Source organism: Chaetodon auriga, chromosome 14, assembly GCF_051107435.1.
Source record: "Chaetodon auriga isolate fChaAug3 chromosome 14, fChaAug3.hap1, whole genome shotgun sequence".
Classification (NCBI taxonomy): Eukaryota; Metazoa; Chordata; class Actinopteri; order Chaetodontiformes; family Chaetodontidae; genus Chaetodon; species Chaetodon auriga.
The window spans coordinates 11,167,672-11,188,049 of record NC_135087.1 but is presented as its reverse complement, the minus strand read 5'-3'; positions in this window follow the sequence as shown (position 1 = coordinate 11,188,049).

Here is a 20,378-nt window from a genome sequence, read left to right as displayed (position 1 = left end):
GGTGACCTCCCAGCTTTTCATTTGGCGCCATCATCAGCACAGAATTCAAGAGCACACAGCTGATGGGAATGCCTTTACTAAAACTAATGACATTTCCATTCTCACATCCATTTGTGTTTAGTCCTAATTAGCACACATTACCGTGCTAACCAGCAGAACTGTGCTGGTGAACATGATGAACATTACCTGCCATTCATCAGCAACACCTGAGTCCCACAGAGCTGCAAGCATGACTGACTCTCAGTCTTGTTTAATTCATGGAAAATACAGTAAAAAGCTGTTTTTTTTTTAAAAAAACACTAAATCGGGCTTTCATGTCAGAAATTAGGAGGGCTGCTGACAGTATTTGCCGGCACAGAGCACCACATCAAATAACCAGCGATGTGTGCCCCACTCTCAGAGATTAAAAAAATTCCATCACAGCACGCGAAGCAGCATGAACGTCAGACTGCGGATTTAAAAAAATTAAAAATTACCTGCTGTGTGCTAAAGCCAGTAATCTGTGTTGTATAACACCAAATTACAAGCTTTATTACCTCCGTAAGTCATCCGAAGGAGACAATTTGACGGTGAAATTGAACTAATTTAGCTGTCACTGTGCTGTGATTCTTGTGCCACTAAGTCTAACCTTCAAGACAGAAACATGGAGATCCCCGACGTGAAGCACACGACTGGGCTGACTCAGTGATGTGACGCGACACTTCAGCCCACTCCAGTGAGCCTCAATGCAGCGCAGGTAGAGAGATAAAAAAAAAAAGGAAGAAAGAGAGGAAAGAGTGATTTACATAGAAAAAGAGAAATCTAACAAATACAGAAAGAAGATAAAACGAATCAGTGAGAGTAAGAACGGGGGAAGAAGATGGAGATATTAAAAACTGTAAAGTGTGTGACAGATGTATGAAATAAGCTTCCTAATGAAACAGAGCTGTGACCTTTTCATTTTTCCTCCATCTGTTTGTCAAATGTCAACTGTGACACGGGGGAGGGAAAATTCACACTAATGACACTTTGAGAAACAGTATTTTGAACCTTGAAAGTAATCAAAGGTTTTAGATTAGAAATGTGCTATTCAATTATTGAGAAGAATGTTAGAGTTGGGGTACAAACACAGAGAAATCCCCTTCAGTCGGAGAGGATAAAACAATCCCTCTGCTTCAGTTTTACCATTTCTTCTGTCTTTACTTGTTATTCTTTACCTCTGGCTCTCTGTGGTGGCTCAGTGCAAGACCCTGATGCCAACAGTTTGCCAGAATCAGCCTCAGTCCAGTCTAAGCGGTGGAGAAAGTGCAGAGTAAAGCGTCACATCTTCCAAAATTAATTAGACTGAGAGCAGGACTTAATTTGTGCTGAATCATGCCAGAACAGATTTGGACCCTGCCCGACTGGGACCAGAACCAAAGCCATTCTGTAGAACCTGGCACTTCCTCTGTTACTAATAAAATCTGTCAATTAATTTTCTAAAAATATAAATCTACATTTCAGTTTCCAAATTTAGCACTCACTGGGACAAATATTTTGGCTGGCCTGTGATAAGCACCAGCTCAGAGCTTCATTCCACCCACTGTGGTTATTAGTACTTCTTACAGCTTTGAAAGGAAAGCTTAAGTCTGCAATAATTCACACTTTTCTACAGTATGGAACATCTGAATGTGAACCGCTGGAAATGTTAATATAAATGTGAATGTTAATGTATGTAAATGTGCCCTCTCCAGTCACAAACAGCAGTTGAAAGTGCAGACGGACAGACTGCTCGGTGAAACAGATGCTCGCTAGCTGAGGATAAGCAGCATTTCATGATTTGTAGTGTGCATGAAGTCAATCAGTGAAATCTTACAGGAGATGCTGGAACATACTAAGAACAAACTGTCAAGAATCACATACGTTACAGCAGTTACATGCCTCCATACAGATTAGTCCAATCAATAGTCCCAATCAATACAGATGACTTAGCTTGACCTAAAGTCTGCAAAGATGACAATGCTTTCGTGTTGAATGAATATATGCATTGTGACAGGCAGCAGCTTCTATGTCACCTTCAGGGGCTTCACACCTCAAGTCGAACAACAGTTTTATATAAATGCACTAACTGTCATTTAGTCCTCAATTTGCATTAACTGGCCAATCAGATCGCAAGGTGATTTATAATGCTGTTACTGACGTTACAGAGAGAGGTCTAACTACTCCTTTAAATGTAGAACAGATCATTTATGTGAACACTTGGCTCGTTCGGAAGTAAATCACGGGTTAATGGTGTGGAAGCTGCAAAGTCCTGGAGTAAGACTCACGTTGGAAATTGGAGCAAAACGTAGGTGTGTGAAGGTAATTATTGTCATGATAAACAGATAAATTGCACAGCACAGTTGTTGGTTTTTTTTTTTCAAATATTCTTTGTTTTCTTTCTGATTTCGGTTTTCAATCTCTGGCTTTTAACTGCTTTTATGCGAAGCCTCTGAAGTATAGTGCTCCCTGATGAAAAATGGTGTTTGCTATTTCCTCATGCCATCCATCAATCTATCACTTACTGATGCATTATATCGCTCTCGCTCTCTCTTTGACTCTCTCTTTCTCTAGCGATTGTAAGATCAGATGGAATAAACTCAGGAAGCATATGCTGATTTATTCGCCCACCCCTGCTGTTAGCTGCCTGCTGTGCCAGCAGCACATTACAGGGGAATTACAGCATACGGTAATTACTCATTCACATTTATAGAATTCAGAAATTATCTTCCCTCTGTGTGAGTTTTCATCTATGGGACTGTGAGTGAGGATTTCTTCCTGAGATGTCTCAATCTCCAAATTCTTTTAACATAAATAAGATGTGCGATAAAGGTCCAAACATTGTCATAATCTAAGATAAAGACAATTAAGAGAAGGCAAACTATCTGAACAGAGAACATTTAACTGAAGAGGTCAGCTGACTTGAGGATTAAGCCGATGTGAACTAACCTGGAGCAGAATTTGCCAATCTTATGACGCAACAGTGTGGCAATTTATCAGACTACAACATATGAAAGACGAGAATTTCAAATCTTTTCAATTTTACACACGATGTGTATCTGATCTTTGACGTATCAATCATCTTTGGCATGTAGTGTTATGAGTTTACACAAAAACAGATAACAGAGGTGCTGATGAGGTAAACATGAGTTCTGCTGATGTTTCATGTTGTAAAGTCCTGATTTCATGAAATACATGAAAGATGCTGAATTATTCTGGGGGGCAGTTAGAGGTTTTTAGCCTATAACAGAAACTGTATTGACATCAGATTTTCTTCAGGATAAATCAGGACATGGTGCTCCCACTGACACCAATCAGATGGTGTAATCTGCTAATAATTACTACGAAGTTCTTGGACATCATAATGTGTTATTGACAGGTGTGTTGCTTAACATTAGCACGCCAACATGCTCGCAATGACGATGCTAACATGCTAATGTTAAGCAGATATAGTATTTAGCATGTTAACATTTAGTTCACAGGAAAGGTCAGTCATCCTCTGGGGTACATGAATATCTGTAACACATTTTGTGCTGTTTCATCCTTTTAGATCATCATAGCATCAATGTCTGAACAAATCTCAATGGTGATCCATGCATCCTCTCCAGGCTTCAGTGGTCTGAACTGTTCAAAACAGTTAAGTAACTCAGACTGCTGAAGCCTCACATTATCTTCAGCTGAGCTTTGAAATGCATTTTAACATAGACACAAGACAGTAGGGTCAGTATGAAAGGAGAAATGATGGCAAATTCAATGTGCATACGTGCTTATATATTAAGAAAGAGTCTGTCATGATTTACTGATAACAGCAGCATGATGAAGTGCATTTGCAAAGCCTTGAGCACAGACTATATAACAGCTAACTTATTTTTCTGTGTCTGGGTGAGGGTCAGTGCTCTGCTGTGACAATCTGTCAAACTCCAGCTGACACCTTTAAATGTGCATATTGCACCTGTCTTCATTCATCTCCGGAGCTGAAGCGTCTCCCCTTGAACTTAGAGTCCAAGTCACATACAGGAAAGTATCAGACTGGAAACATGGCAGCTGGGGTCTTCCTGTTGGCAGAGACCCTGAATCCCGGGAGATTTACAACTTTTTCCTCACATTTTAAGAAAATCTACCTTAATTTGAATATTGAACTTGAGTATTTGCGGTGCCTTGAGTCTCAGTGTTTTTTGTTTGAGATCATCTTTAATATATTTTGTTTGTGTGCATCTAAGAAGTGCTGTTACAGGGAGGGTTTGGCCTCTGACCATAGCTCATGTTCCCTAACTAACAAACAAAACAGTGTATAAAAGTATAAGTATAAGGAGGTAAGCAGTGTAATCCTCTTAAGATTTACACATGAACCTCAGTTTAACATTAATCCAAACACAAACACTGAAATTAGCCTCTTGAATTAGCTAAAGTACTGGAGCTACTTTCTGGAAGAAGTCCTCAAATCTTTTACTCAAGTAAAAGTAGCAGTACCACAGTTTAGAAATACAGTTACCTTAAATGCCCTGCATCAGATTTTTACTTAAGTAAAAGTATAAAACTATGGTATCAAAATAACTGAAAGTATAAAAAGTAAAAATACTCAAAAATATGTAAGAAATATGTAGAACTATGTACACAGGACCTTTTATTGAAAATCACAAAAATTGAGACACATGAGCAGGCAGAGACTGAGCTGAAAATTAAAATATGACCAAAAGTGCTGCATGGCGATGATTGGCTCAGGAAAACAGGGGGGGCGTTAACGAGGCTGATGAAGGGCAGGTGTCGAGAAAGTGTGGAGGGAAAAGCAGGCTGAGGAGGAGCAGAGGAGGGAAACACAATGAACCAGAGAGCAAAAACCCAGAAAACAGCAACACCAGACAGGATCAGGACACTTTCTGGGAATCAATGCAATTTCATCTTAATCTTTAAGTTACACAATAACTTATTGGTTAATAAGATATTGTAGCTATTAAAGTAACGTTTAAGTAAAGTTATAAAAACTGTGGAGTAAAGTACAATATTTCCCTCTGAAATGTAGTGGAGTTATAAAGTAGCAGAAAATGTAAGTAAAGTAAAAGTACCTCTTCAGTACAGTACATGTGTAAATATACTTTGTGACATTCCACCACTGCAGGCTAAACAAACAGCGGCTTGTTTGTCTGCACATGCAGATTTGTTTACGTGTGTGAGGCCTTAGATTTACAGTGCGTGCCTGCTGGAGAAGATGAAGAAGGAAATGAGAGATTTGTTTATGGTCCAGTCTTCAAAGGAAATGTAAGAAAACTAAGAAGTGCAATGGCTGGTTATCCAGGGGACTGTTTAAGGACAGTAAGTACATCACTTCACCATGATAGTAGACAGTATTTATTCAAACGCAGACAAGGAGCTAAAACAAGTGGAGAAACAGGATGGTCACTGCTCCTCACAGCTGACTGAGGAGGACAACGGACACTGGGACTTGTTGGTGCCCGATTTGGAAAATCTCCACAATCTCCACAGATGAAACTGATCTCAGCTGTGTTATTCCATCAAATTAACCACCCAGACCCAAAATGTTGCTCTGAGGGTAGTTTCACAGCTCTTATACAGTATGTGAAACTTTAAGTGATACATGTTTGTTCACTGCAGATGGACATAGAACCAAAGTGACACCAGAGCCTCCAGCTTCTCTTCCAGAAGTAGGAAAACCTCATTCAAAATCCCATTGACATTTGTAGTCGCTCTAGCAGTCTTTGTTGTTTGGATGTTAGCTAGTTTGATTAGCCGGCTGCTTCCCCCACACAGTAAGAACAGCCCAGTTAGCCTCAACAGCTAATCCAGGGGGCTTCTGTCTGTGCTTCCACTCATTTGCGCTCAGATAAACATCTGAAATGATGTAAAATTTAAGTTAATTTGAAAAGATTTAGGATGCTGAAGCTGCTTGCCCTGGTGCTGTTTTTCCATTAAATTCACATCAGGATCAATTATACGTAAAGGAGGGAGCACTAGAAGTTGCTGGATGCAGCATCTATACTGTTGTAAATTTACAATAAAAATGCATCTATTGGCGCCAGGACTTCCCCTTTGCTGCATTCAAGTGAAAATATTATTCTCTTAAAAGCTGCTGGCGCCAGATTATCTAATGATGCTCGTGACTTGTTTTATTGGCTCACTGTGTCCAGTTTAGCTAATTTTACAGCCTCCTCTGGGTATAAAACTCAGGCTGTAACAGCAGTAACAGCACAGCGAGTTTGATGAGTAGAGAAACAGCGAAGGGAAGGAGTTCCAGGCCAGTGACGCCAAGACGGACCTATAACTTCACCTTGATGAGATTTAATGGAAAAGCTAGAAAACGACCAACCATCACAAAAGTGCTTGTGTATCACATTTAACGGCGAAAGTCATGTGGCACTTATTTCAAATTGGATCCACCTGAGTTTAACTGGCCGTGACAGGAGGTTACATACTGTAAGCTGGGGTAGTGAAGCGTGTGTGTGTGTGTGTGTGTGTGTGTGTGTGTGTACTCTATCTTTGTTAAAACCAATTTGAGTTTTAGAAGTGAGTATATTGGTGATATTTTATATTTTTCCTATTGCCATCAAATCCCATGAAAGACCAAAACCAACACTGGATGGATCCTGCTAACAAATAATGTCTGTGTGCCTGATATTATCTGATTCCTCTGTTATTCCTCCAGAGCTCCATTGTCGTCCAAAAACTAATAAAAACATAGGGTTGAGCCAGGCTGTTGCACTGGGTGACATGTTCTTTCACTGTGATGAACACAGGCACTGTAAACACCAGAGCACCGGATTAATCCACCGCTGAAAATAGTCCCCGACAAATGCACTGTTTGCTCCAGTTTGAGTTACATCTGCTGAAAAACTACAGGGTCCAGCTGCTGTGTTTGCCTTTTTTAAAAACTGGAAGTGTGTATCTGTAACCTGTTTTAAGCACCAAGAGTCTGTTCATTTACCTGCATACCAGCCACTCCCACATGACCTGCAATAACCTCTGTTCCCACCATTCCTCATCACCTGACTGCCCCTCCCACCTGCTCACCTGTTCCCACTTCCCTTATTATCAGCGCATTTCATTGCCTCACAAGGTGTGCATGCCTGTTAGCCCTCTACATGATCCTCTGTCTGCATCTGACTCTTCCTGCTTATGTTTGCCTTTCTTTGTTTGCCTGCCTGCCTGGTTTCCTGACTCCTGCCTGCCTCTTTAACTCTAAGTGCACACTTTCATCCCGGTCTACTTGGTCTTCAAGTCGCGCTTCTGTGTCCAGACCTTTGACACAGACACAGATTATTGTCAGCGTTTTATTTTACGTTACATAGACTTCCATTCATTTCCTGGAAACCTAACCAAACAATAACCAAGTCTTCACCGTTTAATATTTTCATTTCATACTTCATTTAATAGTTTATGTTATCGGCACTTGTATTTTGTCTCCATGTGGAAGGCAAGGCAAAGTGACAGTATAAACAATTCAACACTGGTTTTGGTCTTTCATGGGATTTGATGATGAGAGGAACAATATAAAATATCACAAGGCTCATCTTTTACTGCTTAAACCAAATATTAAACCTCAAACAGCCTTTAGAAAAAGTGAAGTGAAGCAAAAATATCCTCACTTCTAAAACTCTGGTTCTCATAAAGATAGATGTATAAGAGCACTCTTTCTCTCTCAGTCACACACACACACACACACACACACACACACACACACACACACACACACACACACACACAGACACACACACCTCTGCTGCTCTTTAACAGCCTGCAGTGAATATTAAAGCGACTGCTGAATAATTACAGCGCCGCAGCAGCAAAGTGTGGCTCGGTTTTCACGGATTCCACAAATACGGCAAACACATTAAAGCATTTTTATCTCACAGGGAAGAACAGAAATGAAAATTAAGAAACACCATTAATTGTATTCATTTATTAAGCTCACATGCTGTCAGAGACGATGAGGTGGGTCTGCTAATGAAAGCAGGAGGGGAAACAGTTTTAATTTGGCTAATCTCATTTTGCCGACGTGAACACGACCTGCACCCAAGCTACAGTGAAAAACAAACAGAAAAAAGGCTTCACGTTGTATCTGAACAGTATTAAAATCAACCCTGTCTTTCACATTACACTGAAACCAACAGATTTTCTTCCCTCACTGTGCATTTTACTGTCATCTTATCCCGTGTGTGAAGGAAAGACAGACTTCTTCCTGAGTTAATCAGACATTCGAGTGCACTGAAATCTGAGGATGATTTATGAAGAGACTGTTACATGCAAACTCCTCAATATGTGGTGTGTCTCTTGGTCTGTTTTCGTCTTGTCACTAGAACAAACAAAGAGATCATGAGGAAAGTGTCAGCCTGGGGGCATATTTTGTTCAATGGAGTGAATCCTCTTATATGTTCGTTATACTGAAATGACAAACATTAAAATAATCTACAGGCTGGAGAGCAGAGACACTTTATTTCTTACTTTCCTATATTTATACATGAAATGGCATCAATTGTGTACAGCAATCAGGATCCATCTAACCCTCTAAACCCTGATATTTTATCAATATTGATTAACATAATAAAAGTATGTTGTTCGCCGCTGCAGAAAAAGATGTCATTCGTTGGGATGTTCAGGTCTGATCTGCCGCTGGGTGAAACTATTTTGCAGTCTCCCAAAGCACAATCAAGACTCGCATAATCATCATCTTATCAATAATACATATCAACATAATGACATTCAATAACTGCTGCCGACTAATAGGAGGGTGAATGAGGAGAAGGAGTCACAAATTAGGCTACAGAATGTGTCAGTGGGAAGCTCATGAATACATCATTAAGCCTTATTGAGCAACAGTTTCAGTAAAGTGATTTTTATTGCTGATTTCTTCCATTTTGGTAGTTTTGAAACATAAAAATGCTGCTAATATAAAAGTTATCTTGTTTTTTGTAATGTGAAATGCCTGTAAAAATGCAGAATACAGACCCTGCCACTCTCTGCTGCCTGGAGTTATCTGTTTCCCACTGTTGCCCTCGCCTGACCCTCCCCACCCACCCACTCACCTGCTTCCCATTTATAGTGCTCACCAGCTCATTTCCATTCAGTCCCTGGCGGACTTCTTGCCTGACCCTCAGACTGACGATTCTCCACCTGACCTGAACCTCTTCCTGGTTTTGACCTTTGCCTGTTTCTGACTTTATCAAACATGGACTTCTCCCTTAATCTAACTGTCTTGTGTTCTCACACATCCACTTTGGGAACCACTAGTCCGGACTTTTTTTTCTAACATTGAACATTTGAGAGGGCCCATCTTTCTTTTTAGCTTGGAAATGGAAGCCAGTTAGCCTAGCTTGCTAACGTTAGCACAGATTCCCACAGGGTATCACTTTTTTCATGTTATTTTAACGCTTCTTTACCACAAGCTGACTTACAAAAAGTCCTTATTTGCAAAATTATCTTAACACATAAGTGTAACTCGTGGCACAATTTAAATTGCATCCAAAAATTATTTGTCACTCGCTGAACTACCATACTTTTTTTTTCTGAAATGAGGCCCCATGGCAGTCAACAGGAGGGGAGGTACTTCACGTCTTTACACATTAATGGAGTAACGTTGGAAGGGCTTAAATCACAAACGGACAGAACTGCCATGTTGGGAATTAAGTGATAAAACGAAGTCATTTCAGTGCCAACCCCAACAGATAAGGAACCAATCAAATTAGAGTTGTGGCATTGTCAGTCGATACCAAACATCTGCGCCCCCTATTGAACACTCGGGGAGAAGGCGCTCTCCCTGTTTGAAAATTAATAAAATTTCAACGTTTTTTTTTTGTTTTGTTTTTTTTGGTAAATTCAATTTTGACAATATCAATACAGTTTAACACAAGTCAAAACAAACACCAAGGACATGAATATCTTTAAAATCTTTATCTTAAAAAAATTGAAATTAATATTCAATCAGTGGGATAATTATTGTTTTGTTTTTTTTTAACAGTTTTCTATGTAAGTACAGAATGGACAACAGTCATTGGTAACTACATTTAATTTGGGCTAAAATGAGCAGAAACATGGTGTTAAAACATTTTTACAAAATGAGAGTCACACAGTTCTTTGCCATTTAGATTATTGCAGATTGTAAACACACTGTACATGGCTAACATGTCATTGTGGATATCAACAGAGACAGATCAGCCACAAGTTCCTGAAAATCCATCTAACCCAACTGTCTGCATAAACTGGCAGGACAGACGGAAATGCAGCCCAAACAGATACTAATTCTGCCTCATTTGTATCTTTGGAGAAGCACTAAACACCAACAGCAGAGTGTTTACTGAGAGCAGATTGTTTCTGTAAATGTCCTGCACCCACAGCTCAGCCCAGTGCTGTTCACTGACATAATGAACAGCTGCTGACAAAGGCCTCAGCTGACACGCGCACAAATACAAACACACATCAGCCGCCAGCAAGGAAAAGAGCCAAAATCACCATTACGGCACACAGAAATCCAGGAGACTGCACATGAACACCTAAGCTTCTGTGCTCACGCTGATCATTAACATTAATGCAAATGTCCTCCCCGAATACAAACTGACACCTGCCAGTTTCCCTCCACTTCACGTCATGTTGCCTTGTTTGTCACTGCATCTTATCTCTTAATCCAGTGAAAGCTCACAGAGGAAACCTTTTGCATCATTTCCGAGACGTGAGAAGGCAACTCAGGTGAAGCATGCTGCACTTCAGATTGTGTTATTCCATTTGAGTGGTTTTGAGAGGTGAAATGTGTGACCTGAAACTGGCAATGCATTTACACTTGAATGTCTCAGCCTACCTGTGTACTGAGTTGGAGAGTCTCACTGTATGTTTTTCAATGCATCTTGGCCGTGTTTACAGCTGGATTTAAGGGGTCTGATGTGTAGGGTTTAATGGCACCTAATGGTGAGGTTGCAGATTGCAGTTTTTTCTGACTGTTGCTACATTTTGTCAATCTTTCCCTTCTCACAGGGCACATATGTGATTTACGATGATAGCAATGGCAGATTCACTGCTCGAAATTCACTGTAATTCATCAGTTCTTGACTTCTAACAGAGGTAGACAAAAGCAGGCTTCTCATTTCAACCTACCAACAGTCAATCTTGCTGGCTGAAATGACAACTATCTTGCAGATTTTATTAGCTGTGGCTAGCTAGCTAACTAAGCTAACGTTAGTGACGTGAGTTGCTGGAAAATGCAGTCTGCGGCTGACTTCTTACTCTTTGCAGCTCTGCACCCTACTGTGCATTTAGAGATGTTTCTGGTTGAGCAACACGTGCGACCGCTGAGCCCCAGTCATCAGCACGAACGCAGGTGAATTTCAAATCTTTACAAACTTTTTTTCCCCATGGTTTGATATCTTTCATTACGGATATGATTTAGATTGAGAATACAAGAGTTACAAGATTTTCTTTGATGCTGAGACAAAGTTGTCCATGTTGCCATTTCACTGCCGTGCTGTGGCATAACTCCCACCGCCTCCTCCTCCTACTTGCGCTGACCTCTGGCGATCGGATCGCCTATCAGCAGTCTTGAGTCACCGCAGCTGGACGAAATGAAAATAGAAATGCTCGCTCAGCCCGACCAACAACTGCAGCTGATGTTTAAGTAGATAACTGTTTAATGCATTCTCTTGTGTTTTTGGTTTTGTAAAGACTTAAAAAGATACTGTCCTTCAAAGGGATGCAAAGGGTCAATTAAAGGCTGGAGTCACCTATAGCATCTGTCCAGTTGTTGATTTTTTCATACACTATTGAGCCCCTATAGTATCCACAGGTATCTGAGGATGTCGAAATGACTGAATTCTGAACACAGTGATGTTGAAGCTGAGAAGTGATGAAGGGTTCAAGAAGCAGCTTCATGTGTTTGCTCTGAAGTGACTACGATGTGTTCACAACTGCAGCTCAGGATCAACGAACAATCCTTGCAGCTGTCTGGGTCACAATCCCTCACATGGTATTCAGCTCATCCCGGCAACATATTCCACTCAGATGGATCTTAACAAGAACTCCCGGCCGCGCTCACGTCCAATCCCTTGTCAAGTCAGCATTTAAAGGTCGGTCTGCTTGGTGGGATTTGAACAGACAGACCTTGGGTGAGGAGCCAAGTTCCCGGAGCTTTCGGTGGCAGCTGGCGTAAGGATTAATGAGTTGATCCTGATTCCATCTTTTCCACCACACAACACAGCCGTAAGGAGCGGGAGCTTGGCTTGACTTAATGCCCAAGTGCTGTGTGTGTGAGCGCAGGTGTGCATAGGTATGTGACTGAGTGGGCTCACCAGTGTTAACAGCATCCGACAGGTGAGTCATGTGGAAACAACATCATCCCGGGGCAAACTGAGGGGGGCAGAATCCCTCTGGAATCTCAACTCATGCATAACTTAGAGAGGAAAGTTTCTAGCACACAGGTGTCAATCAGTGTGTGTGAGGCTACTCAAAATACACTCTTGATAGTTTTGTGCTTCTTTTATTCCCAGAAAAGGTCCAACAGTTCACACAAACTGAATATGTGTCAAGTTTCAGGGACATTAGGGACCTGCAGCTTTTCTCTTCAGCACAGTAGCTGTGCTTGATTCAGAGCAAATTAGACCAAATAATCTTGCTCTGGCTCTCACCCAGGTCCATAAAAAATAATATGTTCTTCATTACTTCAGTGGGGCTTAGTTAATGGCATACCGTTACAGTTATTTATAATCCATTTGGCAAAAGAATACTCATTAGCGGCGTGCCACTGAAACAGATCCCACTATGAAAGCCTGCGGTCGCAGAGAGCCCCAACTCTATTTACTGTGGATGTATTGATGTCAGGACACTGCAGTTTTCCTCTGATTGCCTTCATCAGGGCACAACTCTTCAGGGCATCTGGGACCACGAAGACTAATTTTTGTTATTTGGAAAAAAACCTGATCATTGATCGGCGGTCTGCTGCGGAGCGGCTGAACGCAAGGCCGGCTGAAGCTGATAAAGCGATTGCATGCATGCTTACGTGTGCAACCAAAACAATGGAGTGTTTAAAATGAGCTTCACCCTGAGCAGGAGATATGACTGATGCAGGATATCTTAATGTGTCTATCTGGAAAATTAATTAATGTTCACCTCCTGCTCTGAACCCTTTCTGAAACTAAACAGCCTGTTTACTAATTCAACATATTAGACCAAGCCTGTCTCGTGGAAATCACGCTATCTACAACTAATTTGTTTTGTCAATTATGTTTTGATGGAAAACACAGTCGCTTACTGGATTATTTCCCCTGGCAGCTTTTCTTCTAATGAAGGCTTCATTTGCGTACTCCACACCACATGTAAGGAGGTGGTTGGGCTGGTTTGCCGTTGCTTCGAGTGGATAAGGTAGGAAAACAAATGCAACACGTGGTCAGTGAACATTTTTTTCTTATAAATTCTGTCATTTTTGTGATTGAATGCAGTACAGGACTGTAGGATAATACAACGATTGTTCATTTCCTGGAGGTAAAGGCTGTGCACACTGACACAGGTGTGTCCTGGCTGGTTAGACCTCTGCTCTGGACGCATGCTGGGAAATACATGAGGTGCAATGACAGAGTAAGATGTCAGTGTGGCGCGTGTTGTACACACCTGCACTGTCCTGAGAAGCTGTTTAATCTGGACTGCGGGGGTGTACTGGTTTTAAATTTATCATCAATTAATAATTAATATATCTGCAGTGGGTGTGGACTTTTTTTGGAGCTGCATGCAAGCTGCAAAATGCACTCAGCTTTTGCACCAATATGAGTGTATTCCCAAACATTTCTCAGGGAAGAGGACATATTTTGTCTTAAGTTAGATTAGAGATTGGTGGCTCCATAGGCAGCTGATTCTTTGTGTGTTCTGCAGATTTTGCAGAGCTTTTTGAAGCTCTGTTTTTATACAATGATCTCATCTCCGGGGGCGGTACGATGGGGCCCAGCAGGTAGTGCACGTGCCTCACAGCAAGAAGGTCACCGGTTCAATCCCCGGGTCGGGCAGGGCCTTTCTGTGTGAAGTTTGCATGTTCTCCCGTGCATGCGTGGGTTCTCTCCGGGCACTCTGGCTTCCTAAATTGTCTCTAAATTGTCCTTAGGTGTGAATGGTTGTCTGTATATGTTGCCCTGCAATTGACTGGCGACCGGTTCAGGGTGTACCCCGCCTCTCGCCTGTTGACAGCTGGGATAGGCTCCAGCCCCCCGCAACCCCGAAAGGGATAGGCAGTACAGAAGATGAATGATCTCATCTCCCGTTCTTGACTCAGTTGTCATTACACAGAAATCTGTGCTTGCATAAATGGAAAGTGTATGCTCACTGGTTAACATCTATTGCGCTGCCTGTACACTTTAAATGTGATACGATTATTAAGATCCACTGTATATTGTAATAAATGGTATAATCTTATTCATGACATTTGCATATGTCTATACTGTGTCTTAACAAATCATTTAGTCTTAAATTCAGCCTTCAAAATCCATTTTTATTACACCAAGAAAAAAAGGATGCCTGTGGGATGAGATTATTACGAGTTTGTCTTGTTTTGACAAAATGTTGACAGAAACACTTCAAATATAAAACTCTGTAAGACGAAACTTAAATGAAAGTTAATTTGTTTGCAGAGATATAACTTGTCCATAAATGCTCAACCTTAGATCAACATTAAACCGGCTCTGAAATAGTTTGCAGCCTCTGCAGGACGTGCGGCTTGACTGTGTGGTGTATGTGGTGGTATTTTGTGCCTATGCGTGCATCTATCAAGGGGTATCATTACCATTAATATCCCAACAACCCCAAGGCCACAGCTGAAGTCCAGCAAATGAAGGGGAGACACGGAGGAATTGAACTGTTATTGTCTCAGGTTTTGAAATCTTGACTTCTGGCTGAATCTGAAATGTGGCCACTGATGGTTTTGGTTCTTAGTGTCATTACAGTATATACATTACAGTAGTCGTATACATGGAGGTAAACATGCTTTTTCACTCAAATGGCTGATATAAAATACAACCTGTGTTAGACGGCAGTGTTACCACACGTTTTCAGTAATTTGATATGACTTCTCGGATGCTTGGATGCACTGCAGGCTGGTCACACACTATATCAAACAGCACCAGTTCAGACTCGTTGGATGCATAGTGCAGCACTGTGTGTCGACCTGTCACTCAACCTACACCTGAATCAATATGTGACGGCTTCAGATGTTTTCTCCTCTGCTTGTCAGTACGTTTGACAGCATGTTGTATCAGAGCAGTGAGGCTGAGTGTGTGCACGGTATGTACTGTGTGTGTGAGTGTGTGTTTATTGGTGTACTGGTACACCAGTGTGACAGAGGGAGTAATGGGTTTGATTGTTCAGTGATCGTCCTGCTTCAGCACTCACATGAAATAGGGAGATTTCACTTTTGCTCAAAGAAAAATTAGGTTCGCAAACAATGATTTTCTGTTACAAAATGCATCTTTGGAGGAAAAAAAAAACTAATTGGTACCAATTTTTTATCAGCTGATTCAAAATTGTTAACTGTCTGTGATTCCTACTTTATCGACTCAGAGCAAATAAGAGTGGTGAAGTTACATTTAAGCAACTAAGACAACTGGGTTTAAGTAACCGAATGGAGGAGACCCTGATTAAATATTTATAATGTCAAGTCAGAGTCTCTGGTGTAAAAGTCCATCACTGTGAGGCTCTAGTTGCATGATTAGAGGGAAACAACTGTAATATATCTATTTCTACTGGGGGACATCTCTAAAATTTCACAATAAATGATCATTTTCAAGCCATTTGAGACAAATGAACAAATATAATAAATAAATTGTTTATGTTATACTGTAATCATGTCATTATTATCTAACTTTTGAGATTATATGGCCAGTATTGTGTTCCTATCTCTTCTTCTTTACAGCAGCCTTCCCTTTGTTCGTCATGATTTTTAGCCTTCGTGTCTCATCACTTTATACTTCACCAGTGCTGCGAAGACTTGCTTCATGGTGAACATGAACAATCAGGACACAAAGCGAAGCTCTGCAGTCAAATTGCCTTTGGGTTGACCTCGCACAAACAGCAGCTTTTTTTTTTTTTAAATTGAAAAGGAAAAAAAAGACCATTGTGCTGTTGTGTGTTGTGATGTGGTGAGCAGCAAACAAGTAACGCTACGGAGGCATTTTCATTGTGTATCTCCAAACCATTAGAATTCATAATACATTATGAGAGCTGTTGCTTTGTTGGGAAAACACAGTTAACAAAAAACACCACATTAACATTCTGTGATGAATCCAGGGGGAACTTCTTTCTGCAAGTGAATGAGTTTCTTCAAGCTCTCAGTGAAGAATAATGACCCGGGCGGCTGACGCGCTGCCATCAGCCTGATATCTGTTGTTCGAGTGCTCCAGAGGGCGTGTTGCTTTGCACAAACAAAGGCAGTGTCCTCATACAGTCAGAGAGGCACTGGTGCGTTCAAGGCTGCACTATTACTTCATGCCTAAAGGATCAGTCTGGCATTATTCTATACTTTCTTATTGTGAAGAAATCCCATGAAAAAACACAAACAACATTGTTTTCGTCTGTCTTGTTAATACTTTCTGCCTTCCACGCCCTGCTCTGCACTCATGCTGCATTCTTTGAGTTTTCATAATTGCCACTTTCTGGCTTTGGTGTTCATGTCAACACTCAAAATTGAGACGAGGCCACTTGGACTTTTGTTAAAGCTTCAGCATGTCCAACCTGATGCTGAATACAGTCACTCAGGGTAATTAAACTCCTTCCAAACATAAATCTGACGGCATTTTAACATGTCGGTCTCACGTCTGAATGGATCCTGGTCACTTTTATGTAAAAGTGAAGATCTTACTGGGTCAGACTGAGTAACAGTTCTGAATCCCTTTCAACACGACACAAGTCTGAATTGAAGGCAGATTAATGTAAAGGCTGCAGCAGAGTACAAGGTAAAACATGCAGAGAGACAGACTTTAATTAATCTCAATCAGTTCGTCTAATGTTGAAAATCTTTTTCATAAACCGACTGTGAGCGAGGCAGTTTTAAGATATTGAGTCAATAAAATCAATTTTATCCTCATGGTGCCGCTGGAAGAAAAGAGGGTTAAAAAGCCCTCATAGAACGGTTCTAATTAGATCTGCACGCCCTCATTATAGTCTCAGTTTTCATTAATGCAAACTGTTGAATAAATTAGCATCCAGCGAAATGTTTTACACACAGCATGTGAGTTAATAAGAATCATACGAGAGCTGCAGCTTAATGGCCTGTTATTCGGTGGTAAAAAAGGCTTCATAATTCACTTTCTGATAATTACAAATGATGATGGATTAGTGCGAGAGGGTCAAGCATCCATCACATTTATTAATTAAGGCTTCAATAACAAAATAAGTTTTCAAATCCAGCAGTGATGCAGCCTGAAAGAAACAGTTTGTTATTATAATTTGTTACTATGCTTTATGTAGGTCCCTGTTGAGCCTAAACAAACAAAATATCAAAAAAATATTGATCCTCAGAAATTCCACATGTATTTTAAGCAGTCAGTATCAGTATCTATGTGTGCTGGATACATATTGTCGCATTGATCCGTATGAACTGCAGGAAAGTTATGTGGGATGTGCTTCTGTCTTGTGGATATTATAATACAACAATAAGGCCTTTGTTCTGTGTTTTGCGAACAGGGAGGGGCTGTAAGTTGGATCTTTTAGGTGTTTAAAGTGGAGAGGCAGCAGAGATATCTGGTTACTTCTCGGTAAACGTCCAGGAGAGTACACACTCATCCTGCCTCATCTCCCACTGTGTCACACTATATCACTCTGTCAAACAGAGATGTCACAGGATTTAGTGGAGGCTCACTGTTACCGCAAAGGGCGACTGCAACAGCTCACAAACCACTGAGAGGCAACTTAGGACCCAGAAGAGAGAAGTCAGTCAGAGCACAGGCAGGTGCTCATTGTTTATTGTATTTGAGAGTTTGAGCTTTGTCAGGAATTTCATTTACCTGTTCAAACACGTGTACACTAATCAGTGGTGGTGTGGGATTTAGAGCAATGAAACCAATTTGAAGAGCTCTCGAGCAGTCAATATATTTTTGTCTCTCTGGTCACATTCTCAGCCTGCCAAGTTATTTCTTAAAGCTGGAAGCAGAAGAACCTCAACCCACTCAGTCCTGTTGACAGATCTAATGTGATCACCGATGGGGATGAGGAGCCCAGCCATAAACTGTTGATCCCCATCTCCATCTCCGCTCATCTGCTGTCATCTCTCACCTTCAGAGTGACACCTTGTTAAGATTCAGAATTATTAAAAATAAATTCAAATTACTGAAAGGAAAAGGAGCAAATCCTCACATCTGTGACTCTGAAACCACGAAGCGTTTCTGCAAGAAAATTGACTGAAACAATCCAAATAGTTGCCAATCAATTTTGTGTCAGTCAGCTTTTGACTCATCATTTCAGCTGCTGGTACAATTGTATTTTATGAGCTCTGTCAATGTTTTACTTGCAAAAATCGTAATTTGTATTCCAACTTGTAATAGAAAATGAAAAGAAAACACTCAAGCTAAGGCACCGCGACCCTCGAATTTGCACTCCAGGTTGATATGTGCTGTCATGCTGATGCTGCTGTCTTAAATGCAAGTTGTCCACATACATTATCACTCCATCAGCCACCGTCAGCCTCCACCACCACTGAACTCTGGCAAACCCTCAATTATAAAATCTCCCTGTAGAGTCTAAGAACCAAAGACTCTCTGATAAGACTTAATTATCACGTATCATCTGTTATAATAAACAATTATCTTCACTTCATTCACTTGTCTCTGCTGACAGTAATCTTTTCAGCGCTGCCTGAACTCACCAGTTGACCCGTCCAGCGTCTACTGGGGAGAGAAAAACTTTCAAAACTTTCAATGCCCTCTTCTCCGCCCTTTAAGAAGAAGCATTGTGGTTCCTCACAGTGTTGCTAAAGCCACAATTTTCTCTAAAAAAAATTAGAACAAGACAAAAAATAACTCCCAAACTCAAACGAACCTTTAAGTGAAATATCAGATCATCCCACAGCTGCCAGAAAAACTCAACACTGACACCCTTTTGACCCTCCATTTGGAGAGGAGTATTTCAAAGAGCTAAACTGCAAAACAAGCCTGCACTGTATTTCATTCCCTCACGGTTGCTCCATCTCCCCGGGATGGAGCTGTTGGGATCAAAGACGAATCTGTCCACTTCAACTCAGCAGTTTTTATTTCCTCTTAAAGCAGCCCATAAAGGGTGCATATATGCGTGAGTGTGTGTGTTTGTGCCTACATGTGTGCAAGTGACACGCTCCATTAAGGTTTTCTATACTTCAAGAGCCTGCTAATTAGCTTTCAAGGAGCTGGTATTGATTCAATTAAAGATAAAATATACAGAAGACGGGACAGGGAAACGGCAGTTCAATCACGGCATTTAATGAACTAACAAGAGCGCTCTCTCCTGTGCATTAGTATGAATATATGTGATATGATTTTAAGTGACTTTCTTTGTACTTAAAGGGAGAGCTATTGAGAGAACTCTCTTGAGATGCATCCTCTGATACAAAGGAAGGACGATTGGTTAATCGAAAATCAGTTTAAAGGAAAATGACGCTAACAGACTTACGCATGTTTAACAGGTCGACAGCGGCCTGAATGTGAATGTGTTTGAAATGTGTTTGGGCTAAAACAGGAGAAACCGCGTTCATGGCAGTGAAGCTGAATACTGCATGCTCCCTTTGGCTCCCTGCTGCCCTCAGGTTCAAATGGTGTCTTTATGTGCTTATACTTTGATGTTCAAGGTGCGATCCCTAACCCTCAGTGTCAGCCATGTTTTCAAGAAAAAGCTGTCAAAGTCCACATCATGCAGGCTACTCTGAATGTATGTGGGCTCGAAGGTTGTGCATTATCGGCACATGCATTTCTCCTCAATAGGTCCAAACAGAGGCTTCCCCAGGGGTCAGAATCATTCTCTAATGACAGCTGCATATTCTTTGTGACAGTTCATTATTGCCACCCCTGCAGAATCGCAGTAAATATCTCTGCAGTGTGGTATACATAATATAAGAATGATGAGATTTGGGTGTGATGTGCATGGCAATTCCAAGATTTCTCTCTGCAGGAAGTTCCCTCAACTAAACAGAGTGAATTGTGACAAATAGTCGTCCACTACCTTTCTGCAGCCTCATAACCAAACAGCCTCCACTTCAAGAGGAGCAGCAGGACATATCAGCTGTGTCGACAGTACTTTGCTTGAATCTGTGATGGAATTGTGCCATAAATGATCATAGTTTTCAAAAGAAAACGTTGGTGGTTTCGAGACTGTTTCCAGGGTCAGCGTTTTGTTCAGTTTATGGTGCAACATACAGAATCTCAAACAACTGATCTGAAGTCATTGCATCA